The sequence below is a fragment of the Pholcus phalangioides genome, unplaced genomic scaffold, assembly GCF_987345545.1.
Source record: "Pholcus phalangioides strain wild (caught in Gottingen) unplaced genomic scaffold, Ppha-v1.0 ptg000008l_1, whole genome shotgun sequence".
Classification (NCBI taxonomy): domain Eukaryota; kingdom Metazoa; phylum Arthropoda; class Arachnida; order Araneae; family Pholcidae; genus Pholcus; species Pholcus phalangioides.
The window spans coordinates 25945315-25955350 of record NW_028301601.1 but is presented as its reverse complement, the minus strand read 5'-3'; the positions used below and the strand labels follow the sequence as shown (position 1 = coordinate 25955350).

General features: G+C 37.3%; 1 long non-coding RNA gene across 1 annotated transcript; it reads left to right on the top strand.

Annotated features, from left to right (window-relative positions):
- The first annotated feature begins 790 nt into the window (after positions 1 to 790).
- LOC149084095 (uncharacterized) lies at positions 791 to 7785 on the top strand. The gene is made up of 3 exons (XR_016193025.1): positions 791 to 868; positions 2632 to 2884; positions 7753 to 7785. It is a non-coding gene; the product is annotated as an uncharacterized LOC149084095 (long non-coding RNA).
- The last annotated feature ends 2251 nt before the right edge of the window (positions 7786 to 10036 follow it).

Sequence of the window (10036 nt, the reverse complement as noted above, 5' to 3'; positions counted from 1 at the left end):
CTTCTTACGATCTTACCTGTCGTCTGCTTGTTTACGGCCGTATTCACCGTCCAGGTTCAGAACGCGATCCAGGTTCTAAACCGCGTTTCACCTCAAAATTGGTATCCACCGCCCCTGAATCGAGATCCACGGACCAGCTCTTCGATATGGCTAGGGTGACCATACGTCCCGTATTTCCCGGGACAGTCCCGGTATTTTCTCTGTTTTTGGCCGTCCCGACTTTTTGGCAAAAGTGTTCCGGTTTTTCCCGTATTTCACACGACGCCTACTTGAATTTTTATTCTTTATTGAAGTCGAAGATTGAAATTATTTTTCAACTCATAAATTATTTTATGATAGTTACAACTATATATGGGATATTAATCTCCCACATTTGCCTTGGTAAACGTTTTTTTTTTCGTGGAATACATTTTAATCCACTGCAATTTTCAGTAATGCATCATTTCCCGCCATTGTGATTTTTCCGTAATTTCAACAATATTTGGCAACTTTGTTTGGTTTTGGCATCGTTTTTGGCGATGTCCCGTATTTTCCCGTATTTGGAATCCCGATGTCCCGTATTTCTCTCGAGGAAATATGGTCAGCCTAGATATGGCACATCTTGCTCGCATTTTTTGCGCATGCGCTCTACTTGATTCATTACTTTTATTACCACGAGCATCACATGGAATTATTACTGTCTCTATCGACCCTGTTGATCGACGATTGGCTGTTGATGATGCAACAAAAATGAATAGGTTGCCGGCTGAAAGCAATTTGGTTAAAAAACTAGCAGTGCATGGTTGGCGTCATATTCTTCGCAATCATCTGACTGAAAGCAATGGACAAGAAATTCAACGTGAGCAGCATGTATTTTCATCGATCCAAGGTGAGTTGATTCGTTTGTTAACATTATTCGTTAATAAGAGTTGAAAATCCCGATCGAACAAATTGTGTAAAACTGCCGTTTCCATTCCTTAATTCGAGGAAAATCGTTTTATCGGGGGTAACATCGATGCCGATACATGCACAGAAACTTCGTAAAAAAAATTCGTCAAATCCGGGAAATCATTACACGACTCAATAAATTTGTTAGCCAGGGGCGTTCAAAGTGTATCACGGGCACCAGAGGCGTACACAGTGTTGGGGGACGTGGCCCGAGAGCTGGGACCAGGAGGGGGGGGGTTCCAAATTCACCCTCTAACTATTTCTACATTGGCGTGCTAAAATGCCTGCTTGCCCCGGTTGACAAAGTATCTAGTTGAGCCCTGGCCTTGCCCCTCCCCAAGCTGACCAAAAATTAATTTATCGAACACTCCTGACAGCCCTCCATGCAAATAATTTTTCCTCCATCTGGCTAGAAATTGTTGCCCAGCAATGATCATGCTTACTGTCAAATTTAAACCAAATGTCACATTCATGCTCTCCAGGACCCCAGTCCCAGAGGGGCAGTGGGTTTGGTGAGACCAGGGGTCTCGAGCCAAATGTTGGCCTCAGAAATAATGTACATTTATTTTGCATAATATTTTCCCTTTTAAGGTCTAGGGGCCTCCCAAGAAAATGTCAACCCTGGGGCACCAAGAAGGAGCGCTATGATCCCACACACACACTGGGGTAGTCCCCATGCCTTAAGACGACTCTGTTACTGCTATCAAAATAACAGTATTCCCAGTATTTTAACTGTCATTCCAGGCAAATCGGGGAAAACTCCAGTTTTTTGAATGTTGGAGTCTCCATTCCCGGCATGTGTCTTAAACCAAGGTTCAATGAGGATAACGTGATACATTCAAAAGACTGATATCAATTTATATTGAACAAATGAGCTAATTGGAATAAAGTAATGGTTTTCCCTCTATAGGAAACATTGAAGAATTTGATAGTGATAATGAAAATTGAACATTTACATATTAATCTACTTCAATTACCAACCTTTAATACGAAATGCAGATACTAAATTCTGTACATTGTTTGATGCTTTCTGATACTGAAGAAAGGTCACTTTTGAATTATACAGGTAATTTTTGTAATTATGTTGAAAACAGATGTTATATCAGGAATTGGTCACTAAAATTTGCCAAGCATGGTGGAAAATATGAATATTCTCTGCATGCTGATCTCAGTTACTGTTTCCTGGTGTGCTGGGAATGCAGTATTCGAATATTATAAAGCTGTTATTGCAATTTGCATATTTTTTGTTGCTCTCCAGGAGACAAAAATATTTTTTGTTCACCTCACAATCAAACTGTCAGTGACTACAACTTTAAAATAACTGAAGAGTGAAGTTATGTCAGGCCTTACCCCTTTAAGTAGTTTTTTAAATTTTCCTGGTCTGCATTGCAACTGCCACATTAGAAATAAAAGCTGTTAAGAAATTGAGATATTTTGGGATGACCGTAATAAAGCAGATCAAGTTTGATGAGATATCTCGGGATTGTCACTGTGAAGATTAACTGCGACTTTTGTGGGGGAGAGAACCAAATGTGATTTTTCTGCTCCCGCCACTTTAGAATTTGATTGATGATTTTACACCTGTGTTTTTGTTTTCACCAAAAATTTGCTGCCCCTTTGAATTTGTTTTCCCCTTTGCCCTCCCCACCCCAGTTCTGGCTGTTCTGTGTTTTTGAAATGCATGATTTTTGTTTGTTTTTTTAGATTTTAATCTTTGGTAAGGCAGTCAAAATATTTCTATCAAAAGCATCAGAATGACATAAAAGAAAGAATGTGTAAGGAGCCATTTGTGTCATAGATCAGCAGATGCACTGGCCAGAGATGTTGCAAAAGTCAGGGTAGCAGAAAGATTAATTCCTGCTGAAATAATATTACTTGAAAATTCCCGAATATTTCAAGTGCAGCACTAGGAAAGTTACTTGGGACACACCAATAATTCTCCTATCAAAGCAGAGAGGTAAGAAATTGCAAGTGACTTGATTTGTCGTTTTTCCCCCCTTTAATGCATCTTTTGTAGTTGTTGAGCTTATACCTCTGTTTAATATTTTATGTTGGCAGCAATGAGCAATTAACATGCTAATTAACACACCTAAATTTTTCTATATTCAATCCTTTTTTTTTTCTTCAGAAATGCTAGACATGAAAATTACCGAGACAAACAATCTAAAAATCAATGTTATTTTAGAAATAATAGAAGCATGGTCTCCACTAGGGGCGGCTCAAGTTTAAATGCCATCCGGGTGCAAAGCCTCATGTGCCACACCTAAAGAAGACTCTTGCTGCAGGAGGCAAGAGTCAAATCATTATACTGTTCTTAATTCTGTACCTTGGAACCACATATGATAGTATGGCTCTGAGGTATAGAATTTTGCCAGATAACTCAATTCACATTTCAGCTCTTGTTGATGAGTCATCGTTGCTGACACTTTATAAATAGAAAATATAATGAGGTAACTTTTATTTAAAAAATTATTTTTAAGCCGTTGTTGTTGTACAGAGATCGGACTATTAAGAATCAGAATTTGAATTCATTTGACATTCAGGAAAATTACTCAATGACATCAAATAAGAATGTACTCTATCACAAAGGGCGATAGAGTACATTCTTGTTCTGGTATCACTGTCCCTAAGCTCTATCTTAAAGTTTTCTCAACAAATATATCAGAAAGGTATGTCTTAAAAGCATGATATATCATTTGCAGAGGGGTCATGCAAGTATTACGTCAGCATTGAGGGGAGAGGGGGTTTCGGATTTGCTTATTTTTGATGACAGGACGGGGGGGGGGGGGTTGAAGGTTGCTTATGTCATCAACCGCCCCTTTTTGAAGATATGAATATTCTAAGCTGCTGACGGGGGCAGGGGGAGGTCTGTGTTTTGCTGACAAGGAGCGGTGTCAAAAATGGCTGAAAATCTGCTTACGTAATACTTGAATGGCCCCAGAGCCGTATTTACAGAAGGGCTTATCAGGCCCAGGACAGAAAATTCAAGAAATAAATAGTCACAGGAAAATTAGTATAATGGGAGGAGGACTCCGAAATTGACAAAAATGTACATCCGCCTCTGCCCAGGGAGAGAGGGACTGAGTCAGCGAGTGACCAAAAATAGTGGCCTTGAGTTTGCAAGCATGTACAGGACCAAAGTAAACTCCATAGAGTTTTCAAGCATCTGAGTGATCAGGCAAAAAGTGAAATATAGAAATCTAGGGACCAGGTGAAGAGGAAAAGAGGGATGAAAAAAGTAAGAAACGGGTATGTTTAAAGGTTGAGAAATACTGGCTGATACTGGCTATAGCCCTGCAAATTTGAGAAATAAATGGTCAAGAAAATTTGACGGAGATAAGTGGAAGGTGACAACATTTTTGTAGCCCACAGTCAGCTAAACTGTAAATTTGCCTCTGGTCATGTGAATTTTTAATATTCGAGGTTTTAAAATTTTTTGATGTCTAACTAAAGCCTAGGCTGCCGTCCCTTACAATCTGCTGCTCAGGTGCACCGCACCCCTTGTAGCCTTGCTTAAGCTACACGTGCCGCCCCCCCCCCCCCGTACATTTGGCAGCAGTGCCCCTGACTGGCAGAGATGACATTGACGCGTTATAACGTGTCAAATACTCAGAATTTCGGAAAAGGAAGCGTAAAAATTTTGTTCACACGTCCTCCGGGATGCGTTCATTCTTAGTTCTTAGAAGAAAAAAGTAGAGAGGAAAAAGCTCCCAACTTTTTTTAACATGTATCGTGATCCCTCGACCTTGAAAAACTGGTTTTACTACTTTGTACACTACTGTATTGATATACCTGTGGGTTGTTGAAGATGAGGGATATTTTTGGTTGCTTCTCTGAATGAGGGGCTGTGTACAGAAGTTTCAAATTTCGGATTTTTATTACCCTGCAAATTTTTTCCCTTCCTGCTATATACGGGAAATTACGGTACTTTTGCGGTGATCGGCCGGCATTCAAAGACCGTGTTTATACGCCGTAAATTCGTCTTGTTCCTACAATATTGCGAATGCGCGGGGGGTTTTTTTTTAATCATAAAGGATTGGAACACCCTTTCAAATTGTAAACCCTTCCCGATACCGTGGAAAGAAACCGAATCTGTAAAAACTCTACCTTGAATATCTAGTTTTGTCATCTAGCTGCTATGTGGTAGTCACCATTTCGCATCGCAAAAATCATGGGTGTGTAAGCAGAATCGGAGGGGGCACAAGGATCTAATTCTTCACAGATAGTATAAAATAAATTATTTTATTCCAATATTTTAATTCTCTACAAAAATATTTGTAATTTTTTATCTCGGGGGGGGGGGGGAAGAAAGAGGCCCCTTATAACTTCCCCTCAAATTTTGCTTTTCGTGAAAATCCGTGTTTGAAACTTACGATTGCGCAATGGTAATCGACTAAAAATGGGATTTTTCTAACGATTTCAAATTTGGAATTGGCTATTCCTTTGAAAAAGCTTCTGGTTGCCATGGCGATCACACAGACCTACAACACAAATATGTATACATTGAACTTCAAATGCATGCATTACCAGATTGGAGAATAGATACAGGGCCACAACTGGGAGGGGCAGGCGGGCCTAGTGTCCTGGGTTCTGGACTAGAGCGGCGCACCAAATTCACACTTGCCAAAATGTGTACTTGCCCCGTTTGAGAAAGTATCTAGTATCAAAGTAGCACCACCTACTGAACACAAAACGCTCCGAATGCTGGGCACGCACACATAAGCACACTTAAGTTTCTTCAACACAAATCTGACATAGCACCCACATTCAGGTGTTAAAATATGTGGCAATTAAATGGTGATAGATCAGAGTTGTGGACCATGGGAAGGAAAATAAAATCATTTTAACAGGATAGCCTAACCAAAGTATGAATAGGGAATGAGAAGATAAGTGTCTGGAGAGGAGAGAGAGAGAATCTGATTTGCTTTAAATTTGATCTGAAGATATTGAAAATGCTAAGATATTTGAAAAAAAATGTAAAATCAATCAGAAGGGAATTCATAAATTAATTATTAGTAAATTCATAAATGTGTGCATTCAACTGTTAATTAAAGTGAATCCTGCTTATAACGATTTTCAAAAACCGTCATAAAAAACGTAATAAATAGGAAAACAATTTAAACAGGAAATCGCAATGAGAATTACTTATTGTTAGGACCATGAAAATAAGTTGTATCAAGTGGAAAAACATTCTAAATGGGAGAAACGTTATAAGTGGGATCAACTATATATTTGTTTTAGATTTATTACATGTGCGGAATTCCATATGTTAATCATTACACTTCTGAACTTCCATTCGGCATCAACTAAATAAAATCATTCTCTTGACAAGATTGTTTATTCCGCTATAGATGGATGCATTTATTATGATGTGTTTCCAACTTGCATGATGTTGCTTAGTAATTTACACATTTTCATTGTTTCACATATTTAATGAGTTTTGGTAAAAAAAATTGACAAACACTAGACCTTTTCCACTTTTTGTATTAAAATGTAAAGTCCAACGGTATTTATGTTGGAACAACATATCTATTATTTTGAATCAGCAATTAGTACGCAGAATTCAAGGCTTTATACAAAAAATAGTTTGTTTTTTAATCAGGGGAACTCTTTAAGTGCTAAGTTTAACTCCCTATATTTCTCTACAATTTTTTTCCATGTACAAAATCTAGAAAAAGTGCAGAAAGAAAGCTGTTCTATATCTAGGGATTAAGTTTAAGTCTATATTTTATCCCAAAGATCTTCTATGCTTATTTCAATCAAGGACTTCACATTTCAATAACATGTATACCATATATACTAGGTTACTTTCACTTCAATATAAGTTATGAAAAGGAAAAACAGAATTTAAATCAAGCTGATTCAATTCGCTTTCCCCCATAGCTCAAGGCTTGATAAATCCTAGTCGACGTGGCAACTGTAAAATTGGTATTTCCGTCTGAAATTCATGTGATTGCTAAAAGGGAGTTTTAATTTTAAGCAGGAGGATTTAAATTTAGTTTTTCTAAGGGTGACTCAAAGTTTTCTGATTTCATTGCAGTGTGTCTTGCAACATGAGAAGAAGTCATTATGTCTCTGAAAAGTTGAAAAACATTATTTAGGACTGTTTCAAGGAAAAATCATGCTTGGGATTTTTTTTTTCCTTTAAGCTAAAAAATTTTTTTAATTCAGTCATCAGGTGTTTAATTCATGTACCGTGTGTTCCATAGCTCCCTTGAGAAAGTTTTTCAAACAAAAACTGAATCTGGACAATTAGCAGGGAACTGAAGTTTCTTTTTGATCATACATTTGTTTGCCTCCATTGGTGGAAGTTAATTGCAAAAGCAGCTGCACACGTACAGGGATTATAACGGCTAATAATAATCAGATAGCCTATCAATTTCATGTGCGAGCAAAAATCATCATCCAGAGTACAGAAATGTTTGTCGGGGAGGGGAGTATTACAATTTCTAATCTCCTACATAGTTTTGCAGACAATGATAATATGGGGAGGGAAAAAAGATATGGTTAAACCAATACCAAATGATAACATTATACATGATTCCAATAAACCGCGTCTACTGTATTGTATAAGTAGAATTTTGGCCATTTAGCTTTTTTTTTTTTTTTTGTTCCATGCATTGCTAAAGGGGAAAATGAGATTGTTTCACCTGTTCTGCCATCTTTTTAGAAATAGCCCATCTCTTTTGAAACACTGTCTGTTTGCTCACCCTTGCTTGAGTTAAAACCCTATTCCCAGCATCAGCTCACTTGGGCAATTTGCCTGTTGTGGCTGTAGAGTTTGTATTTGTGTTATTGTTACAATTGTTTTCATTCTCTTTCCAGATAAAATGAAAGCGGGAGTCTCTCTCCACAAAACACTAGATGATATCAGAGATTCGTTAGTTTCAGTTCTGGAGAGGAAACAATCACCAAAAAAGACATCATCAACAGGTGTTTGACACTTTTATGCTGAGAAAGCGAAAATGATCAAAAGTCCTTTGTATGTGCATAGTGGCTGCAGTCGTATACATTGTAAATGAAAGTTAGCTGATATATATATTTTTTTCATCAATAAATACTTCAGTTTCAATTTATTTTGTGATTTATTTACAAAAATGATGTGAAATTTCCATTGAACTCTCAAGACTTGTTAGGATTTAGAGTGGGGGGGGGGGGGGAGCTGGTGCTTCTATAAGAGTGTTAGAGCTTTAAAATTTTTCTACACATATATCTGATGCCTATTTTTCATTACTATTTTAATTTGTTTATATTCACCAGTTCTTGAATTTTGATGATATTCAAGAAGTGGAAAGATATTTAAAATGACATTGAATTTTAGAAATACAAAGGAATTCGTGTATCGCTTTCTGACAGGAATGGTAGCCTATTAAAAAAAGAATGTCATTACCCTTTCAGACCTGACTTCAATAACATACCTACAGTCAGGGCTAAACTCACTAGATTAAAAATATCTACAGCAAGAAAAAATTTACCAAATTTTGTGCTTTCTGGGGTTTCAAAATGTCTAAGGGGGGTCTATCCAAGTTATCTGATGGACCATGGTAGTAGTTCTGTTCTTGACGAAATGCCAATGGATAAGGATATTTCTTACATTGTGTGCTTATAGCAGGGTGTTCGGTGAACCCACAGTACCCATGAAATGAAGGCCACAAACTCCCAAATAATAATTAGTACATAGAAATATTAAAAAAATGAGGATTGTTTTCCCATCTCCAAGCCATCATTCCTCTAATAATTATAGTGATTAAAGCACAAAAATTAGGTGAAACCTGATAACATGAAAGCAGAGAGAAGATTTTGAACAGCTCACAATTTATTTGCGTAATATTTCCTATACTTTGAAAATCTATATATATAAAATTGATTGTCTGTGTGTGTGTTCTCTATACAAATCTACAATTAATTTCGTCAGACCAGGGCAAATGGGCAAAAAACTGTCCGGCAACAATGGTTTTTGGGCCTCAACAATCACTTTCGAACGTTTACTTTGGTTACCGTGGTTCCCTGGCGATGAGTTTCAGACGTGTTTATGTCTTTACAATGGTTTGTCATTTCTTTAATGCTGCCAGTTATGTATAATAGTTTATGCCTTTATAATGGTTTGCCACATTTTCAATACTCTCAGTAATGAGGCTTTTTGAATAGACGTCATAATCATCACCATCATCGCTTTGAGGGTCAGGAAAAGGGTGATCCTCATAGAAATCAGTATTAAAATTGCCGATTTAACTGCATAAATACGGAAAATTAGTGTGGGGGGGGGGGATTCCTGCCACATCAATAATTTTAAAAATTAAATTGAATTCTCGATTTTTGAAATATTGAATTCACTTGGAGATACGAGATACGAAGCCCAGAAAATTAAAAATATGAATAATTTGCCGGATCTACTTTTGAGTTGAATATCCATGTAATAACATTGATTTCAACTTTTTATTTATATCTTCTCAAGCATGAAAATTAAGTTCTCCGTATTGTCTTTTGATATTTATTTGCATAAATTCATATAGTTTAGGATGTTTTTAAAATTAGTTATGGGCCCCGTAAAGTGCATCGAAAAAATTCCACAGCTTTAATTAAGCATTTTTGGAAGCTCAAACAGGCAGAAATAGATAACTTGAAGTTCAGGGGGAGGGGATCGAAATACCTTACACCCATAAAAAAAGGGGGGGAGGGGACTATTCATTTCTACGTTTCTTTAAATTTACATTTGTTTCTTTCATGAGTGGCGCAGGACGTCGCCATATTGGTTAACTTAGACACGGTTTGCATGTCCCTCAAAGAAAGAGGGAGATATCGCATGATCCAAAAAGCCTCAATGAAGAAAACCCGGGCAGCGCCGGGTATTGTAGCTAGTCTATATATATAAAATTGATTTTCTGTGTGTGTGTGTATGTTCTCTATACAAATCTACAATTTTAGATCGATCGTCGCCAAATTTTGCATATATACCAAATGGGACCCGACTTGAACGATAGGCTACTTTAAAATTTCGTCAGACTAGGGAAAATGCCCCAAATGAGCAAAAAACTGTCCGGCAACAATGGTTTTTGGGCCTCAACAATCACTTTCCGAACGTTTACTTTGGTTACCGTGGTTCCCTAGC